Consider the following 20,099-nt stretch of genomic DNA (forward strand, 5'->3'; position numbering starts at 1 on the left):
TTTTAAAAATAAGATGCCTGGTGTAGATTGAAGGCTTTGAAGTTTTGAACACCAACTTTTAATCAGAAACTCATTCACAATTAAAATCAGCCCAATCAGCTCAAGTTACCACACCCAGTAAATTGTTTACCGGCCATCACAGCGCACTCCGACTGCGTACAAGTTGTTACAGGTAGTAAACTTCCTGTTTTGAATTTGTATTTGGTCTTTGCAATCTAAGCATGGTTGATACAAAATCACCTTTTAAAATGTACTTTATCTACAGAAGCATTCACCAACTGAGCCGTTGTTAACAGAACTCCTTCTTCAGGTCACTAGTCGGAGCAGTCTGTCTAAAACTGGTCACCATAAATTAATACATTGTCAGACTGCGACACAAACATAAACTGACTGGAAATACTTGAAAGGAACCAACTTAAATGCACTAGTTTGCCAGGAGTATCCTCTGATTAGTGAGTGCCAGTTAGAGTTGCCTGTAATAGAAACAGAAAATGCTGGGAATACTCAGAAAGTCATGGAACATCTAGCTGTAGAGAGAAAAAGCGTTAATGGACTGAATTTTCACCGAAGTGGGATGACTCAGGAGCCCTTTAAAAATGGTGGGTGTGTCCAATTCAGGGATTCCCAACCCCAGGCAGTCTCATTTTTGGAAGTGCCTTTAATAGGTGCAGGCTGCTTCCTGTCGAAAACCTGCAACCGACATTGCTGGCTTGGTCGGTTCCATTGCAGAGATCGACATGTCCTACGCCTCCGCAATTTTCATAGAGTTGGACCAGGTTTTAAAGAGACTTGGTTGATGGCCCCTTAGTTGAGTACCTTAGTCTGCATGAGGGGACCTTTTAAAAGTTGAGTTCCAAAGATCCTCCTCATGTTCCCTATGTCAAGGTAAGCCTCCCCCACACTGCCATGGCTGTTCCTGCTCTCTATGCCACTCCATCCACCACCCCATTGTCCGTCATACCCCCATGTCAAGCTATGGCACTTCCATGCCCCTTGACCCACTATAAACTGCATAGAAGCAATAAAAAGTTATAGGAGGATGTGTTAAAAAAAGCTCTAAAAAAGTCATTCATCATTCATCACTTTCCACTATGTTATAAAGCATTAGTTCACTACAAAGCAATAGAGGTGTCATTCATCCAGACCCTTTAAAGCATTAATAACAGAAACCACAAACCTTGAATCCATGTAACCTTGTATAAATAAACATTGTGAAATTGACAGCAGAGATCAGAGGGCCAGAGCTATTAATCAGGCAATGTTTTCCCTGGGGTGCAGCTGTTTCAACAAGAATAATGGATGCCTGGCCTCTCAACCAAGCCTCATTATATATGTAGTAAAGATCCCACCATTCCAGCCTCTTTCTTCCGAGACAGGTGGGTCGAGTTGGGAATTTTCCTAATTCCTGATACCTGCCTTAAGAATGAAAATTCAGGCCAACATATCAGCTCGATGTACTGTTCTGATGAAAGGTCATCAACCTAAAATGTCAACTGTTTTCTTCCACATATGCTGCATGACTAGCTGAGTATTTCCAGAATTTTATTTCAGATTTACAGATCTGAAATATTTTGTTTTAGGGTAGTTTGTAAACTAAATTACCCTTTAGGTATTGAAGTTACTGGTTCATTCAAACAGCTTACCTAAACTTGTGGTAATGTCCTTCTATTTGTTGGAAGGCATTTGGAAAGAGCTGTATCGACTTTTCCCAATCTCACCAATTATCTGTGTGTGTAAAAGAGTAAAGAAACATCTATAGAAGTTTATATATTCCATTGTTTAAGTGAAAAGGCATAGAGCTGGATTTTATGCTCCTCTGCTGATGGTTTGGAAGGCAGGGGAGATGGGTGGTAGGGAGGCACATAAAATTCAGCCAATAATCTAAATTAGCTCCCCAACCATGAGCCAAACTTCAACTCCATTTCAATCACAGAGCAGACGCTTGTTTTATTTGCAGATTTATTTCCAGCTTGGTGGTGGGGTGATTTGTAGTTGTAATGATATAAGAAAGGATGGCATGCATGATAAACATGTAGCAATATGGCTGTGTCCAGCAGCAACATGCCTTCATGAAAAATAACAAACCAGAGGTTGATGAGGAAGGAATGCAGTCAACAAGTGAGTGCAGGCTGCATAAACGCTCTCCTAACAAGTCAATTGCCCATACAAGTCACTGCTGGATGGGTACCTCAGGGAAACAAGACCATAGACAGTCCTTGGAACATGCTGCTGCTCCTGTTGCTGTGTTTGTGTAGAAGAAACACAGAGGGTTTTTTTTAAACTTGTGTTTAGGCTGGGAGAACAGTTTGTGCTGACATTTTTGTACATTTGACTGCAAGGCAGCAATGTTACTGAAGAAACCTGAGTACACTATGTAGTGAATCCCTGATTTGAGCACCCTGACAGAATTTAATGAAGTAGTGGGACACAGAGATGTCCGATTTGTACCAATTTTGTTGCTTCACTATGCCTTACAGCCACTGATAAATGTTTTATTTGTCAACATGATGTGGATTTTAGCAGAGCCTGATGAATATTTCAAACCTGATATAAATATGTGTCTTTCCTGTCTGAGCTTCTCTACAGTTACAAATAGTAATAAGGATGTTCCAGGAATATAGGAACAGGAGTCAGCCATTCATTCTCTTGAGCCATTTCCACTATTCAAAGTCACTCATGGCTGATCTGTACCTCAGACTGGATAGCCATTTCCAACAAGAATCTATCCCTATAAGGGCACCTGGGTCCTCGGGCTGACATGGACAGGATGGGCCAAATGGTCTCCTTCTGTGCTGTAACTTTTCTATGGTTCTATAAGTTAAAAAAATCTATTGCACTATTACTAAGGTGATTTTATATTAAATTTCTACATTCCAGAGATGCATTGTCCCACGGGTTTATAACCCTAATAGGTAAGATATGGATAAAATTAAGCATTTATGCCCTGCTACACAAATATTCTGCATCCTTGGCCTTAATTTCATGCTTGGCGTGTTCGCCCAGTCAGTGTGAGAGGAAATGGATGTGGGTCCGTTCCCGGCTGCGGTCGTGTTACATATGTGATTTCACACTGGGTGGCCAATTAAGTTCCACCCAGCACAAAACGCGGCCTCTCAATGGTCGGGAAGGGACAGGAGCCTGTCGGGTGCCGGGTCTAATGGCGACCCCGTGGGCACTTTAAAACCAGCAGAGGCAGTTCCCTGAAGGCTGCCAGGGGAGAATCTTTGGAGTCTGCCCAGGAGACCATTTCGCTCGAACAATGGCCTCACCAGCGGCTGGAAACATCAGGCAGGGAGGCAAGTCAGGCGGGCACTCAACCCTCAGTTTCTCAGACGAGTACCTCGCTGTCCTTGTGGAAGAGGTCCATGTCAGGCAGGACACTCTAGTACCCAGTGATGGCAGGAGGAAGCCAAGCACCTGCCCAAAAAAGCCTGGGAGGAGATGGCAGCTGAGGTCAGCAGCCACGATGTTGTGTGGTGTACGTGAGTCCAGTGTCGCAAAAGATTCAATGATCTGCTGTGCTCAGCAAGGGTGAGTACCGAGTTGGCACATTTCAGTGTGAAGAAGTGTTAAGGGCTGTGTCATGAAAATATAATCATTTTCATAATATTATTGTGATTTATTGTAAAGGTAGGTTAATAGTTGGGGGGGGGTTGGATTAGTTTCTGTGTGTGTGGGGGGATTTAATTGAATTGGAGGCAGCTGGTCTGAAGCTTTTGAGTTATCAAAAGGGAAGTTAGGTTTGAAATGCTAAATATGTAAACATGGCTGAAGTTTTAGAATGTGAGGTGTGAGGAACATTTGCATTTTTAGATAAACTATGTTAGTTTGAATTTCAAAGAGATGGGTAGGATGTTACACCTAGCCATAAGTGGCTAAGCCAAACAGTGTGTATATTTTTCCCAAAGGTTACTATGAGTACTATGAAAGATTTATATTATGAGAAAAGTAAAGTTGCAAAGACGTATTGGAACTATGGAATTACATTAAAAAGGGGGAAACATGTATAAAAGAGATGAGGTTATGTGTAAGGGAGAAGGAATTCCAAGATTTAACACTCGTTTGAAAATCCTCCAGCCTCTATGCAATAAGTTGCTTTCTATAGGAACCAAAGCTAAGAAAACTCACCGTGAACATCACTGTCCAGGGTATTATGTGCTTTGCCTGGGTCTGTTGAAATTTATTTGTTTTTACTGTTGCCTTAACAGAGGTATAACTTGGAGTCAGGTTAATTAGGGGATTTAGGAATTATTATAATAGTAATTTATAGACCTATGTCTGAGCTTAAAATCTTTTCTTTTATTAATAAATGTTTAATTTAGTTTTGTTAAAAAACCTCTAAGACTCAGTGGATTTATTACTACTGATTTCAAGGCACACATCTCAATATAAAAATATAAATTGCAACATAGTTGTGGCAACTGTTTCAAGTTTCCCTCTGGGATTTGAGCAGCTCAGCAATTACCATCTGCTGTGCCATAACAGGCTGGCCGTCCACTGTGGAGCTCAGGGGTGTCAGAGTCTGAGTGCCAACTATAACTGACACTGGAGCCAGCCAAGTGGGTAAGTCTGGGCTGCTTGGCCTGAGTGCCTTGCAGGTCAAAAGCCATGACCCAGGTGTGCCCTGTAAGGTGTCCCAGGGTGGGGGTGTGGTGGTGGGGTGGTTTTCCAGGCTATAATGGCACTACATGTAGAGAGTAGATAAATCAATGATCCTCTGTCATTAGGAGAAGAAAAGCCATAACACCAATGAAAGATTTAAGACAGGTGGAGGGCCCCCAAGCCTCCTCATTCTGATGAGGTACGTGATGGGTCCCTTGAAGCTGGAGTGCCACCGCCCACCTCGGTCAGTCGATCGTGGACAGGCAGGGGTCTCTGATAAAGGTAAGACTGCAGTGCCCAGAGGTGAGAGTGCTGGATTGTGCAAATACCCTTGTGTAGTCTCATCATTAATGGCACCATGATGCAGATTTCCATTGTCTCAGGAGGGCACCTGGTATGCACAGTGACAGTGTGATAACTTAAACTAATGACATGCCCTTGTTCTCCCCTAAAATCACCAGCTCACCCTCGAATGCTGGACCCTGAAAAGCTACCTTTGACACCAGAGGACCACTGGTCTTTAGAAATACCTGCATCACATCCCCTCTCCGAATCAGGCACCAGCGCAGATACCAGCTGGTGGGCATTAGATCATCGACTAGAATGTCGGTGCACTGTGGTGAGGGTACTTCACATTTGCTTGAGGAGCAGGCGGAGGTAGAAAGTGCCCAGTGCACCGGCAGTTGGAGGATTGGTGGGGATCAGGATGATATTGAATCAAAGGCAGATGATGAGCCTCTGGAGTCATCTATTAGGCGGCAGATGCTGGATGTCCAGCAGGCTGTGTGGGAGGATGTGGTGGAGATCCATGGGGGTATGCGTGCCATGCCGTCTGTTGTGAAGGAGTCCACGCGGAGCTTGAGCACGGCGTTGACCCTCATGGCCGAGCACACTGCCTCCTCCCTTTAGAGAGTGGTGACTCTCATGGAGAGGCAGCTCCAGGGACAGAATCAGAATCCAGGAATCAGAATCAGCTCCTCTGCCCCTCTGCCAGTGACTATGACATCTGATGAGTGCGATGACTGGGGAGATGCATCCCAGGCAGGGTCAGCACAGGCTCCATGGGCCAGAGGACAAGTGCCAAGGTCATCAAGGCCAACAGGACAGCAAAGTCAACAGGCTGCCTCCAATGTCGCTTCCAGTCAGTTGGTGGGGGCAGGGGTGAGGTGGGTGGGCAACAAGGCATAGAACTTGCAAATGTAAGTTTAAGCCACATTAGCACATGAGGGATTGGTCACGGGTGATCTTCCCTTCTGCCATGTTTCGTTACTATGTTTACTGGTGTGACCATTATCACCATTTATAGTTATGTTCATCTGATGTGAGTGCCAACCTGATATTAGTTTGCTTTTGTCTTAATGGCCTGAGTATGCTTCACTTGTTTTGTAGGTGCAGGGCACACCAGCATGTTATGCTGGATGTGAGTGGCTCTAAACTTTATTGCACAGGCATTGAGTGAACTTTGGGTTCAAAGGAAAAGGTCATTTCAGAATCCTGGATGGAGGCTGCACCCCGGGTATGAGGTGGAAGCAGATCTTTGGCAGCCCAGCTGAAGGAGCGCTGGATCAAGTCATCTCTGGTGTCCCTGCCTCCCTGAAGGATCCAGAGGTCTGCCTCCACATCCTCACAATGCTCCTCACCATGCTCCTCTTTTGACTCACCACTGGATTCATCCTCTGTGGCCTGTGGAGCTACCCCAAGATCCTATTCCTCCAGTGGGTACCTCCTTGTCAGAGCCGGATTGTGGAGAGCGCAGCATGCAAACACTGTCAGTGATACCTGTTCTGGAGGGTATTTTAGTGCTCCACCTGAACAGTCCAAGCATCAGAAGTGCATCTTCGGGAGACCTATTGGCCCTTGTGGAGATATGACTCCTAATATAACGCTACTCCACCTCTTCTTGGGTGGCGGAGAGGTGTCATTAGCTACCTTTTCAACGGATAGCCCTTGTCGCCCAGCAGCCATCCATCCATTTGAGCTGGAGCAGTGAACAGCCTTGACACCTATGAGTTTCTAAGGATGTAAGCGTCAAGGGAGCTGCCAGGATATCTTGCACAGACTGGCAGAATCTGTGTCTATCTATCCGGATGTTCATGGAGTGGAAGCCCTTCCTGTTGACAAAGGCACCTGGCTGTCCTACCGGTGCCTTGATGGCCACATGTGTGCATTTGATTGCACCCTGGATGCGGGGGAACCCAGCAATCGCTGCAAACCCTCTGGCTCGCTCAGCCTGGCTGGCATCGTCCGTTCGGAAATGAATACATGTCATTGCCCACCTGAACAGAGAAGCAATCACCAGCTTGATGTGACTGTGGACAGCTGTTTGGGAGACTCCACACAGACACCCACTGATCCCGGCAAGAGCCGGAGTTATAGAAGTTGACTACCACTGTGACCTTCAAAGCCACTGGCATGGGGTTTCCACCCATACAGTTGGAGGTGATCTCAGGTCCAATCAGCTGACAAGTGGAGGTCATAAATAGAGAGGTGGAGCCTCCTTCTGCATTGCACCATTGAGGTAGCTGCATCGCTGCTTGTAAACCCTGGCAGCAGGATAGTGGTGTCTTCTGTGGCCCCTTCTGCCTTGGACTACCTGCTGGCCCTGCCCCCCTTGTGCCGGCACCTCTGGTCCCACAGGTCACTCCCCTGGAAGCTACATAGGGACGCCTGCCCTCCTCTCCCTTCTGCCCCTCTCTTGCTCCTCAGAGAAGGTGCCACCAGTAGGGAGCACAATCCCCATTACCAGGATAACAGAAGGCTGCCTAATACTTGGAAGGGTCCACACAGTCAAAATTCTCCGGGGGCCTTGGAGACACCAATGAGCCCTGAAATGAAGCTTAGAAATGCTAAGACTGAAGCTCAGAACAGAGATAAAGCTGTCAAGATCAAATAAATTACGAGCAGCAAACTATCTCCTAAACTCCTCGCTACTCATAGTGGCAATGCTGTGGACCCTTTTTATCCTGCCCTTGGATGAGGTTGCCTTAAAAGTGAGCTGCCCGCCTGCCCGTTTTGCCCGTGTGAAGAGCAAGAAATCGCACGGGCAACAAAAAATTGGGATCAGTTGCATTTTTAACAGTCTTAAGTGGCCCTTTAATTGTTGGTGTGCATGGCTGTGCGCACCTGCTGACCGGAAGATTGCTCATGTGCGGGACAACGTAAGAATACTCACCCAACGTCATCCTACGCTACTTCACGCCCGTTCGGGTTGGGCGCCTGTGAGGCGTAACATTCCGGCCCTTATTTGTTTTTCTGTACTTCAGTCAGTAAATGCAGACATAGGTTGCTAATGGTGATCTCTTTGTGTAGAAAGCATCTGGTCACAAAATATAAACAGTGCTTAAGATAAAGATGTAAAAGCAGAAGAATAATGCCAATGTAACTTATGCTTTGCATGCAGAGCATGTTGTGCATGCAGTATTTTCTGCAATGAGGGCTGCAAACTTGAATGTAATACTAACCAATAGCCTCAAGGTGATCCACACTGCAGCAAGGTTAGGAATTGTTATTCACATGCGGATAACTCGGGATTCCTGAAACTAAAAAAACTAGCAGCTGTGTTCCTACCTTGTGGTGTCAAATCTGGCTCTGGGGTAGCACTCTGATGTTTGTACCAGAAGTTCATGAGTTCAAATCCCACTTCAGAGACTTGAGCACATAATCCAGTCTGACACCTCTGCTGAGAGAGCGCAACACTGTTGGCACGGCCATCATTTTGGATGTGACATTAAAATAAGCCCCCACCTACCATTTCAGGTGGACAAAAGAGGTCACATAGCACTATTCCAAGTAGAAGTAAAAGAGTTCCCTTGATATCCTGGCCAACATTCATCCCTCACCAACAACACTAAAACAGATTATCAAGTCCTTTATCTAATTGCTGTTTTTGGGACGTCGCTCTATGCTAGGTGACAGTTGTGCACACCTACATCACGTTGTGACATAGGGACAGTTTCAGGCAGGAAACATCCTTTGGTTTATCTAGCCCACCTGATCACAAAATTCCCTTAGTGCATTTCCAATAACTGTAGTTACAAGAGTAAGGCTTATGTGATTACTATATTTCAGGATTATATCATTTGGTTTAAAAGATTATCATGGTTTGGAACTGTATCTTTAAATGTAGGTTAAATGAAAGGAGTCATGTGACCTAGCTAGAACCTGCCTGACAGTAAGCCTGGGCGGTTTCATTAGATCAAAATGTGAACCACATTGTGTTGTTGAAAGGGAGGTGCCAAATGTTAAAATCTGGGGACTCCACCGCCAGGCAACCGTGATCCCAGCCCCAGCACCGAGTGAACCTCAAATGAGGACCTGAGGGCAGCATCATTGAAGACCTGTCAGGGTCCACCCTCCATCAGCTCAGCAACGCACACCTTGGTGGAACCTAAATGTAGAGTAGCCTCAGGATCACAATCTGGTGAGCACATCACACAATCTGTTTCACAGCAGGCACAGGCAGGGTACGCTTGGTCGCCGGCACTTGAAGGCTGCTGCAAGCCAGGAATCTTCTGACTCCGAGTCAGGTGACGAGCCTCTGGACTCGGTCCTCAATCAGTCGGTGGAGCTGCAAAGCCAATCACGGGAACATCAGGAAGGAATGCCTGGTGCACTCAAATTGCACGAGATGATGAAGGTGTCTGTCTGCCTTCAGTCCAAGGTGACTGTGCCAGCATACCAATGCATTGAGGTCAGCAATGGCAGGATGGCGGTCGCCATGGAGACCTTGGTCCAGGACATTGTTTCTGCACTGCTGTACTCCATCACTGAAGCCACAGTTGGCCTCCAGCAGTGTCAACATGAGAGGGGTATGGGGCAGCTTGATCTCACTCCAGCTTCCCCTTCTCCTCAAGGAGTCAGTCGGGCACCCCTAGGGAGGAGGACCAGCAGCTCGACACCCTGGAGCCATCTACCCAGGTGACTCCAGGAATGTCTGGCCAATCCAAATCCCCTTTTCCTGTGACCCCTTGCAGCTCCAGCTCCACAGGCTGAGGAGGGTGCAGCTGGCCCACAGAATGACACCCAAAGCAAGGCAGGGCCCTCTAGGTCTCGGACCTCCAGAGGACACCTGCCAAGGTCATCAGGCTGCCTCCATCTCCACTGTGGATGTCAGGGGAGCACCAAGTTGTAGCGGCAGGATTAGGAAAGTTAAGAAGTAATATAGTTGCACAGCCTTGGCACGGGTGTTAATCACATGTACATAATGTTTACTATGGTAAATAAACTCCCAAGAATGTCTCCTTGTTTATGGCACAATGTTCTGATGAACAATGTTTATGTCACTCAAATGTGAAACCTTGGTTCTCAGCCCAGGGCCTCTTCCCTGTGCTTTGTGCAGCCTTCAGACCAAAGCGATAGTCCAGCTTCACACTCACATGACACATTACTGATGTCTGGATCTCGATGGACCGTGTCATTGTTGCCAGAATATTGTGGACAGACATCACAGAGTTCCGTCATTCTCTTTGTGTGCTCTCAGCACCTTTAAGGTGGGGCCGACCGCGCCCCCATCTCTTCAGCATCTGCGACCGGTGATGCTGTGCTCCTGAAGGGGTCAGGTGCTGAGGTCTGACAAAGGATCATGTGCATTTAATATTTAACAGTTGCATCTCCATGATATGATCCTGATCGTACAAGCAAGCTGCCCTCAGCCAGACAGGAGTCAGACATTCACAGAAGCTATGTGAAGATCTATGAAGCCTCCTCACTGCACATCATCATCATCCTCCTGGAATCTAGTTACTATTAAGGCCTCCGCTGCATCTCCATGACATGAGCCTGGGCACTGTAGTTATGTGCGCTGTCATTAGCCACACAGGAGCCTCACAGATGCAAGGTGAGGATGTCAGGACTGTCTTCACTGCATCTCGTCATCATCCTCCATGAATCATGCAGCTATGAGGGCCTTCCGAGTGTGCCTGCCTCGGCTGGTCAGAGCGATAGCCTCATGGCCAGCATCCTCGTCCTCGAGGACCTCAACACAGTCATCCCCTTTGATGTCCTCCTCATCAGAGGAGATGTGCAGCTCCTCTATCTTCTCCTCAGCCAGGTCCTCCCCCCGTTGCAGTGCCAGGTTGTGCTACATGCAGCAAGCGACGATGATGCCTGACATCCTCAGTGGACTGTATTGTAGTGCTCCACTGGACATGTCTAGGCAGCAGAATCTCATTTTCAAAATGCATATCGTTTGTTCCACCAAAGTCTGGGTTACAGCATGAGCCTCATTATACTATCTATGCTGCAGTCTGAGGCCACCGCACAGATGTCATCAGCCACATCTTCTGTGGGTAGCCCTTGTCCCCAAGGAGCCAACACGGCAGCTTCTCTGGATCCTGGAAGATGTCAGGGATCTGAGAGCTGCTAAGGATGTAGGAGTCATGGACAATTCCTGTGAATCATACGCAGACTTGTAGATTCATTTGTGGTTGTCGCACACCAGCTGAACATTCAGTGAATGGAATCTCTTGCGGTTGATGTAGTTGCCTGCTTGTTGCCACGGAGATCTAAGTGCCACATGAGTGCAATCGATGGCACCCTGCAAATGTGGGAAACCAGAGACCTGTGCAAATCGCAGTACTCTTGCTTCCTGGCTTTCCTAATTCTGGTTGAAATGCACAAATTCCTGTGCCTTCACAAAGATGGCATCCTCTTGAATACACTTATGCATGGATGCTTGCGAGATCCAGCACAGGTCACCTGTGGAGCCCTAGAAGGAGTCACTGGCGTAAAAACTTTCACGGCCACTGGCAGTGGATTTCCTCCATTTCCCAGTGGTGCCAAACCTTGCTTTAGTTGGCATATGTGACTGACCAGTTCCCTTGACATGTGCAGTCTTCAGTGACAGTGGCTCCCAGTCAACCGCAGGAATGACAAGTGCCTTCTATAGACTCTGGGCCTAGCAAAGCGCCTATGAGCGACGGCTCGCTGTGGATCTTCAGCTGCGTGTGCAGCAGGCCCTATCGCCCCTTCATCTTGAGAGAAGCGTTCCTCCTTTTGCCGAGCCAGACATCTCCACCACTGCCTTCTTGTTCTGCTCCCTGTAAGTCATGAGGCATACCGCTAAATCTACAGGCTCCATGATCCTGGTGCTCTCCTCCTGCAGGATCAAAGAGAGAGTGATACCTGGGTTAGCATACATGTCCTAAGAACTTCCCTTGGTTAAGTCAGCAGGAAAGTGCTGGCCACCACTTAGATGGCCAGGGTGTCGTGTGCTTCATGGCTGTCCAAAACCCCACCCACACCGCTCCACTCCACTTGACTGATTGGTGGCTGCTTTGGCCACTGGACTATATGTGCTCTCAGCTCAGGTGCAGGCATTCTCCTAACCTGCACTGCAAGGCTGCACTGTTAGCTTGAACGATGGGGGATGCTAGTCCAAACCTTAGTAAACGCATTGCAAGGGACTGTGAGCACCTCCACCAGTGACTGCACCATGGCCACCTTAACAAGGGGATTGTACAACTTGCCCAGTCGGCCAATTGCTCTGCTGCTCCCTAAAACACACATTAAGTTGAAGTCTGTGCCTGAGGGGGTAAAATGTTCTGGAGCATTTGGCAGCACTTTCATGTTATTGTGTTGCTTGAGTGGGCAGAAAAGCTTCAGAGGCCCAACTCCAAGCATATCAACGGAGCTGCTGCTGAACGGTCTCAGCTGCGGACTGTTGGCAAGCTTTTCCAAGTGCATGGCTGCTCACAACCCCCCTCCCACCCACCCTGTTCCCTAACGCCAGCATGCACTTGTGCACTTCCTTCAGCCTGTGCTGCCTTGCACCCCGACTCCACCGGCCTCGCCCCCATTACAGCCCTTGCCCTGGCACCGCACTGAAAGTTGGCCGGGAAAAAGTGACTTGCCTGTGTCCTCCCAAATGCACGGTGCCTCTTCCTTCACGTCCTATGGACGATGTTCATGAGTGCTGCACAAGCTTGTATGCACTCATGTCCAAGTTACCCTTGAAACTCAGGTTGCCAGATGCACGCCTTTTAAAGGCAGTTGTGAATCATGCCGTTCTGAAGTCACACTGATGTGGGTGGTAAATTTGACATGGGAGGATGATTCCGGTGAGCAGGGCCGATAATGAGTAAAGTGATAGAAGGGGTCATCATCAGTGCTATCAAGCGTCACTTCTTTAGCAACAACCTGTTCACTGATGCTCAATTTGGGTTCCGCCAGGGCCACTCAACTCCTGCCCTCATTACGGCCTTGGTTCAAACATGGACAAAAGAGCTGAACTCCAGAGGTGAGGTGAGAGTGACTGTCCTTGGCATCAAAGCTGCATTTGACTGATTGTGGCATCAAGGAGTCCTAGCAAAACTGGAGTCAATGGGAATCAGGGGGAAAATTCCGTTGGTTGGAGTCATACCTAGCATAAAGGAAGATGGTTGTGGTTGTTGGAGGTCAGTCATCTCAGCTCCAGGACAACACTGCAGCAATTCTTCAGGGTAATGTCCTTGGCCCAAACATCTTCAGCTGCTTCATCAATGACCTTCCTTCCGTCATAAGGTCAGATGTGGGGATGTTCACTGATGATTCCACAATGTTCAGCACCATTCACAACTCCTCAGATACTGAAGCAGTCCATGTCCAAATGCAGCAAGACCTGGACAATATCCAGGCTTGAGCTAACAAGTGACAAGTAACATTTGTGCCATACAAGTGCCAGGCAATGACCATCTCCAACAAGAGAGAGTCTAACCATCGCCCTTTGACAATCAATGGTATTATCATCGCTGAATCCCCCACATCTTGGGGATTACCATTAACCAGGAACTGAACTGGATTAGCCACAGAAATATTGTGGCACAAGAGCCACAGAGGCTCGGCAACCTGTGACGAGGAGCTCGCCTCTTGATTCCCCAAGCCTATCCACAATTTACAAAACACAAGTCAGGGGTGTGATGGAATACTGTCCCCTTGTCTGGATGTGTACAGCTCCAACAATACTCAAGAAGCTTGACACCATGCAGGGCAAAGCAGCCGCTTGATTGGCACCCCATCCACAACCATTCACCTCCTCCACCACCGATGCACAATAGCAGCAGTATGTACCATCTACAAGATGCACTGCAGAAACTCACCAAGGCTCCTTCGACAGCACCTTCCAAACCCACGACCACTACCATCTCAAAGGACAAGGTCAGCAGGTAGGCGGGAACACCACCAACTGGAATTTCCCCTCCAAACCACTCACCATCCTGACTTGAAAATATATCGCTGTTCCTTCACTGTCACTGGGTCAAAATCCTGGAACTCCCTCCCTAAAGCACTGTTAGTGTATCTACACCGCATGGATTGCAGTGGCTCAAGAAGGCAGCTCACCACCACCTTCTCAAGGGCAATTAGGGATGGGCAATAATGTTGGTCTAGCCAGCAAAGCCCACATTGCTTGAATGAATAAAAAAAGCTATAGTACTGAAATTAGGTTCCCGATGTGCAGTGGTAGGAAATGCAACCTGCCATTGACAGGCAGAGCAGACGATCGCAAACTGGTTTTGGTGGCGTAAAACCAATTTTTGTCCATCTCACCATATCGCTCACACCCGCCACGATACTCACGACTAATGTGGTTGGACGGTTTTGCTCTTGGATTCAATTTGTCCAAACCTTTCATCATTTTTACCTCTCCTGTCACCACCCCTCTCAGTCTTCTCTCTTATAACAGGGTTTGAATTTCAAGTTGCTCGTGACTAAACTGTACCTCAACTCCATCTATGGTCTTCTCCAGATGGTCTTTTCTCCATATTCTGTTAGCCTTATCCAACAAAAACCTATGCATCTAAGTTAAAAAAATCTATTGCAATACTACCAAAGTGACTTTAAATCAAATTCCTGAGAATGTGAAATGCATATTCTTGTATTTAATGATGTCCAATTATATATTGTTGGGATCCATTTACCCCTCCGCTTCTGTCCTGGCTAGACTAATTATAATAATAACTTGCATTTATGTAGAGCCTTTAATATATATAAATATACCAAGCAACTGCAGTCCTACATTTTGCATTTTGAACTGAAGACGGGGTGCTCAATGCTAGGATTGTCGTAGAGTTAATTATCTGGAGAATGGACCTATTCCAATCTGAATATTGAATTTTGCAGGAGAAAACTAATGTTAGCTCCAGAACTTACTGGAAATATTGATAATGGCTGGCTTGAAGAAAGCTGGCAGACATTTCGCATCCATGATTAATGAGGAAAAATGTTACTGTTATTATGGCTGCAACAAGTGGGTTATGTTAGAATAGAGGACAAAGTGCTGTTTAAAGAGCACTGGATTCAGCTCAGTAATTTAATCAGTTCAAGTTTAATGGAAGCTGAAACATTACAATAGTAGTTTAAGAGCGTAAAAATAAATCTGAGATGATAGCAAGATTTTAGAAGCTCATATATGCTGCTTTTGAATGTCTAAGTGAATTTCAGGGCCTTAGAATTTTAAATTTAATCATCCAATCACATCACTTCCTCATAACAACCAATCAGCTAATGCAGGATATGCTCCTTTACCAGTCTGATGTAATCTTTTTGCAATTTTCATCTTTCTTTTTTGGCCAACCTTTCTCCCCTCCTGAAAGGCAGGAAAGTGGAGTTGAGGCCTGTGGTAAAGTGGAGTGCTGTGTACCTTTAAGAGAATGTAGTTAATTGACCATGTGACTGTATTGACCAATCTGTACAGAGCGCAGGCTTCTTGGGTAACAGTAAGTCTAGAGCTGGAGGCGATTGAAGAAGCATGCATGGTGTTAGTGTTCTGTTCTTAGTTCCAGTAAACCACCAGTGTTTGTTCAGTTAATTGGTCTCTCTGCCTGTATTGTTTCAAACACCAACTAATGTGTCAATACCAAGGGGGCAGCTAGCATTCGCCAGATAAAGCAAACCTGATAACCAAAAACATAAAAAGGCCCCAATCAGATCAGCCAGGATCTTATAGAATGGCGGAGCAGGCTTGAGGGGCCATGAAAGTGGCCTACTCCTGTTCCTAACTCGTACGTTCCTTTGCTTGTTTGTGTGTATTTAGTCATTTAACACACTAAAATAATACCATTGGCACAGCATGCACAGGTCAAAGTGGCAAACATCTAGTTGATGTCGTCCAAGACGAATGCAGTCTTGCCTCAATCAGAATAGCGCTGGACAGCTTGTTTGAGAGAAAATTTATGAAGTTACAAGAGCCAGATTAAGAGTAGCTTTGAGTTGTCTTTTTCCAGGTATTTTAATTTTTGTTTTGGATTTCCAGCATCCGCAGTTTTTTGCTTTTATCTCTGAGTTGTCTTTGTTATTCAATCAAGAATGAAAACAACTGAAAGTTATTTCTGAATCACGTCTGATTTACATAAAGCCATTATCACTCCCTGATTGAGTACCAAAAGTTGCGTGACTAGTTTTTGTCCAGTGGAATCAGGAGAGGATGGTTATCAAGCTGCTAACACAAAAATCCCACGGTAAATACTCAGATGTTGGGACGCAATTTAAAATTCTTGTGATGTAAAGTCAATCCTCTTAAACTAAAGTTGTGATTCAGCCACTGGTGTTAGACATGTACGTGCAGAGTATAATGTGCAGGATTTGTTGAAGAGTATTTCAGATGAGAACCAAGGCTCCGTCTGTCATCTCCATTGGATGTAAATGATCCTAAGGTACTATTTTGAAGAAAAATAGGGGAGTTCTCCCAGTATTCTGGCCAATAGTTATCCCTCAACCAACATCATAAAAAGAGATTGTTTGGTCATTAATATATTACTGTTTGTGGGACATTGCTTTCTACAATTGGCTGCTGCATTTCCTACATTACAACAGTGACCTAACTTCAAAAGCACTCCAGTGTTTGATAAATACTTCGGGATGTCCTGAGATCTTGAAAGGTGTTATAAAAGACTTTTGTTTTCATTTTTCTTTACATGCACATTTGAATTCATGCCCAAAACTGCATTTCCTGTGTGGCTGAATGCAACTTGAAAGGTCTGTACTAACATTAAAAATGTTTAAAATGGCAAAAAGGCACAATGAACCACTTGAATGCTTTTAAACAAGGTGTTCTGCAAAAGGCTGGCATTTTGCTGCTCTTGATGCAAACCCAATTCAGAATGAGGTACCCTCCTGATTATGGTACTTTAGTAGTCTCACGATTCAGGTCAGGACCCAAACTATAAGTCACACTATTACTTATGCATTGGTATCTAAGACCAAAACTGCTTTACATCAACTTGAATGTGCTAGTATAATTGCATTGTTATTTGGGCCTGTCATGCATAGAGATCAATCTTGTGTGTTTTCTAGTTGTATCTTAATCTCTGCTATGCAGTTTTTAAAATCTTCCCATCTGCAGTTTCACTACTTGAAGGCACATTCTACCACACAGTTTGCCTGATTTGCCTCATGCGGCACATGTCCCTTTGGGAGTCTTGTGTTTGTTTTGTCTTTACATATTTTGCGATAATGTTTTGTGAGACCTGGCCAATTATCGAATTAGGGTTGTTATTTGCTTTCTCTTTGGATCCTCTACTCGCTATTTTACCCTTGGCACACGTGCACAGTGTCAGGCATTTACAGGACACTTGCAGCTAAATGATATTAAATCCTGATCAAGGTTTTGATCCTGATTGCCATATGAAATATTGAGTTTGGGTGGAATAAGGGAAAAAGGAGCTTTGGTGACTTTTGCTAAACATACAGCTCTGTTGGCTTTGCATGTGAGTTTGCATTTAACTGCAATGAAGGGAAAACTAGCCATTAGCAATGGATGAAGTAATCTCATTACCATTCAGTTGGACTGGCTCAACCAGTTGTACAGTGCATTACAAAAACAGAATTACCTGGAAAAACTCAGCAGGTCTGGCAGCATCGGCGGAGAATAAAAGAGTTGACGTTTCGAGTACTCATGACCCTTCGACAGAACTTGAGTTCGAGTCCAAGAAAGAGACAGTGCATTGCCAGTTATACAGTGCATTGCAAGGTGTTACTGCTTTATTCGCCAATAGAAACATTAGTTTCTTCACAGAGGACAGTCATGTCCTGAGCAATGTAAGTAACAGATCTACCCTGCCAACAAATTATTAAATACAAATTGACTTTACAGAGGGGGGAAATTTAATTAAATTTCACAGAACAGCTGGAGTAAACATCAAAAACATGCGAGAATCAACTAAACCAGGAAATGGTCCATGGAGATATGGTATTGAGGTGCCATTAGCAATGGATGGTGTTACTATATGGTGTTACTCTGTGGGGATACTCCAAGGTATACCCAATTAATATTGATTCACTTGTGCTGCCATTTCTCCAGCACTGTCCTGACTCACGAGGAGTTAAAGATTAACCTCCAGGACACCCACGTGCATAACCCAACAGAAAAATCAAAATGGCACCAAAAAAATTCTGAAGAGTCATATGGACTCGAAACATTAACTCTGTCTTTCTCTCCACAGATGCTATCAGACCTGCTGAGTTTTTCCAGCAGTTTTTGTTTTTGTTTCAGATTTCCAGCACCCACAGTATTTTGCTTTTACCAAAAAAGTTGTTTATTTCTTTAAGCACTTTCATTCATTTATTGCTTATAAAACCATGGGAGCTAGGATTGAAAAAATCTGTTTTACTGACAGTGATGAGCCATCTAATTGGGTAACAGAATCTGTTTGCTTTCCAACAGGCATGGGTTGGGTTGCTCCATGAAGATGGACATGTCAGATGGGAGAATTGCGGGGGTTGGGGGGAGGGGGGGGGTGCAGTCACTTGGAATCGGGAAATAATCTGATGAAACATCCAAGAATATATTCAAAGTTGGCAACCTTCCCCTCAGGCACCCTTTGGCACATTCGAGGGCCTCATTGCAAATATCAACACGGTCCTACTGAATCCCTGTCCTAACATTCAACACTGTCAGTTTCTCCCAAAGGAAACAATCACTTTCATTTGCTGAAAACAGTGGCAATAATTTTCAGGCAATGGAGGGGCATCTATCCAACCACAATATCTGGGGTCAATGGAAGGTCCTGGTATTTTGAGAACTTAAGATGAATCTACATGCTGCCCCCAGAGGCTTATTTCACCCCAAGAAAATATTGTAATAGCTTTTTAAAATTCTTTTATGGGATATGGGTGTCACTGGCAAAGCCAGCGCTTGTTGCCCATCCCTAATTGCCTTTGAACTAAACATTTCCAAATGCAGTTAAGAGCTAATCAAAATCCTGTGGGAATGGAGTTTCCCACATTAGTGTACCAGATGGATCTTTACAAGAATTAATGATAGTTTCATAGTTGCTATTTCTGAGACTAGCTTTTATATTTAGGATTTATTAATTGAATTTAAATTCCACCACCTGCCATGGTGGGATTTGAACCTATGTCCCCACAGCCTAAGCCTGTGAATTACTAGTCTAATGAAATTACCACTATACCACTATCTTCCCTTTTGCTCTTGTATAAGCAGGAGTTCTTTGGTAACAATGAGCACTTTTGCAGAAAACCAACCGCTGTTGGAAAACCAATAAAGGTGAAAGTTATTTTCATGTTTTCTTAAGTTTTTGTTTTTACAACTTGGTTCAACCCCTACGCTCTAGTCAGGTAGAGCAGCCTGCTCATACATATCTTTAGATAAGGCTGAAATATCTTTAGATATTTCAACTGCCTCCATCTTAAGTTTTAGAAGGGATTATAACCTATATTAAACATGATAAAAATTGGATTTATTTTACCTTCAGCATAGAACCAACTGTGAGGTGAAATATTTCTATATGTAGAAATGAAAGAAGAAATTGGGGAAAAAAAGATGGCTGTAACTTTGCTGATAGAAGTCAGAAAATGCTGGAAATACTCAACAGGTCAGGCAACATCTGTGGAACGAGAAATTAAGTTAACAGTTCAGGTTGATAACCCAGAAAGATTATAGTGTCACAGTTTCTTTACAGTGCAGACGGAGGCCATTTGGCCCATCGAGTCTGCACCGGCTCTCTGAAAGAGCATTCCACTCCTCTGCCTTATCCCCATACCCTTGCACATTCTCTCTCTTCAGGTAGCAATCCAATTCCCTTTTGAATACCTCGATCGAACCTGCCTCCACCACCCTTTCAGGTAATTTGTTTCAGACTCCAACCACCCTTTTGGTGAAAAAAAATTTCCTCACATCACATTTACTCATTTTGCCAATTATTTTGAATCTGTTTCTCCATTTGCCAATTATTTTGAATCTCCCTGAACCAACTGTCGTGATGTTATAATGATATAAAAGAACAAATCAATCATAAGGGATTGAGTAAATAAGTTGAAGGTTCATTTATTGAGACAGGCACACAGGAACATTTATACATTGGTAGAAAGCTTGAAAATATCAGCAGCAGAGCTGTGTATGTATGTGCATGCTCTGCTCAAAAGCAACAGTGAAACTAAGGCTGGATCACATGACACACTTCCCTTCTGGTGATTCATGCTGCTATCCCTTAAAAGCATATTACAACACCAGTCAACACCTCAATTTGATTGTTACTATGTTTCCCTAACGTTGTTGAAAAAAA

The sequence above is a fragment of the Carcharodon carcharias genome, chromosome 19 (assembly GCF_017639515.1).
Source record: "Carcharodon carcharias isolate sCarCar2 chromosome 19, sCarCar2.pri, whole genome shotgun sequence".
Classification (NCBI taxonomy): Eukaryota; Metazoa; Chordata; class Chondrichthyes; order Lamniformes; family Lamnidae; genus Carcharodon; species Carcharodon carcharias.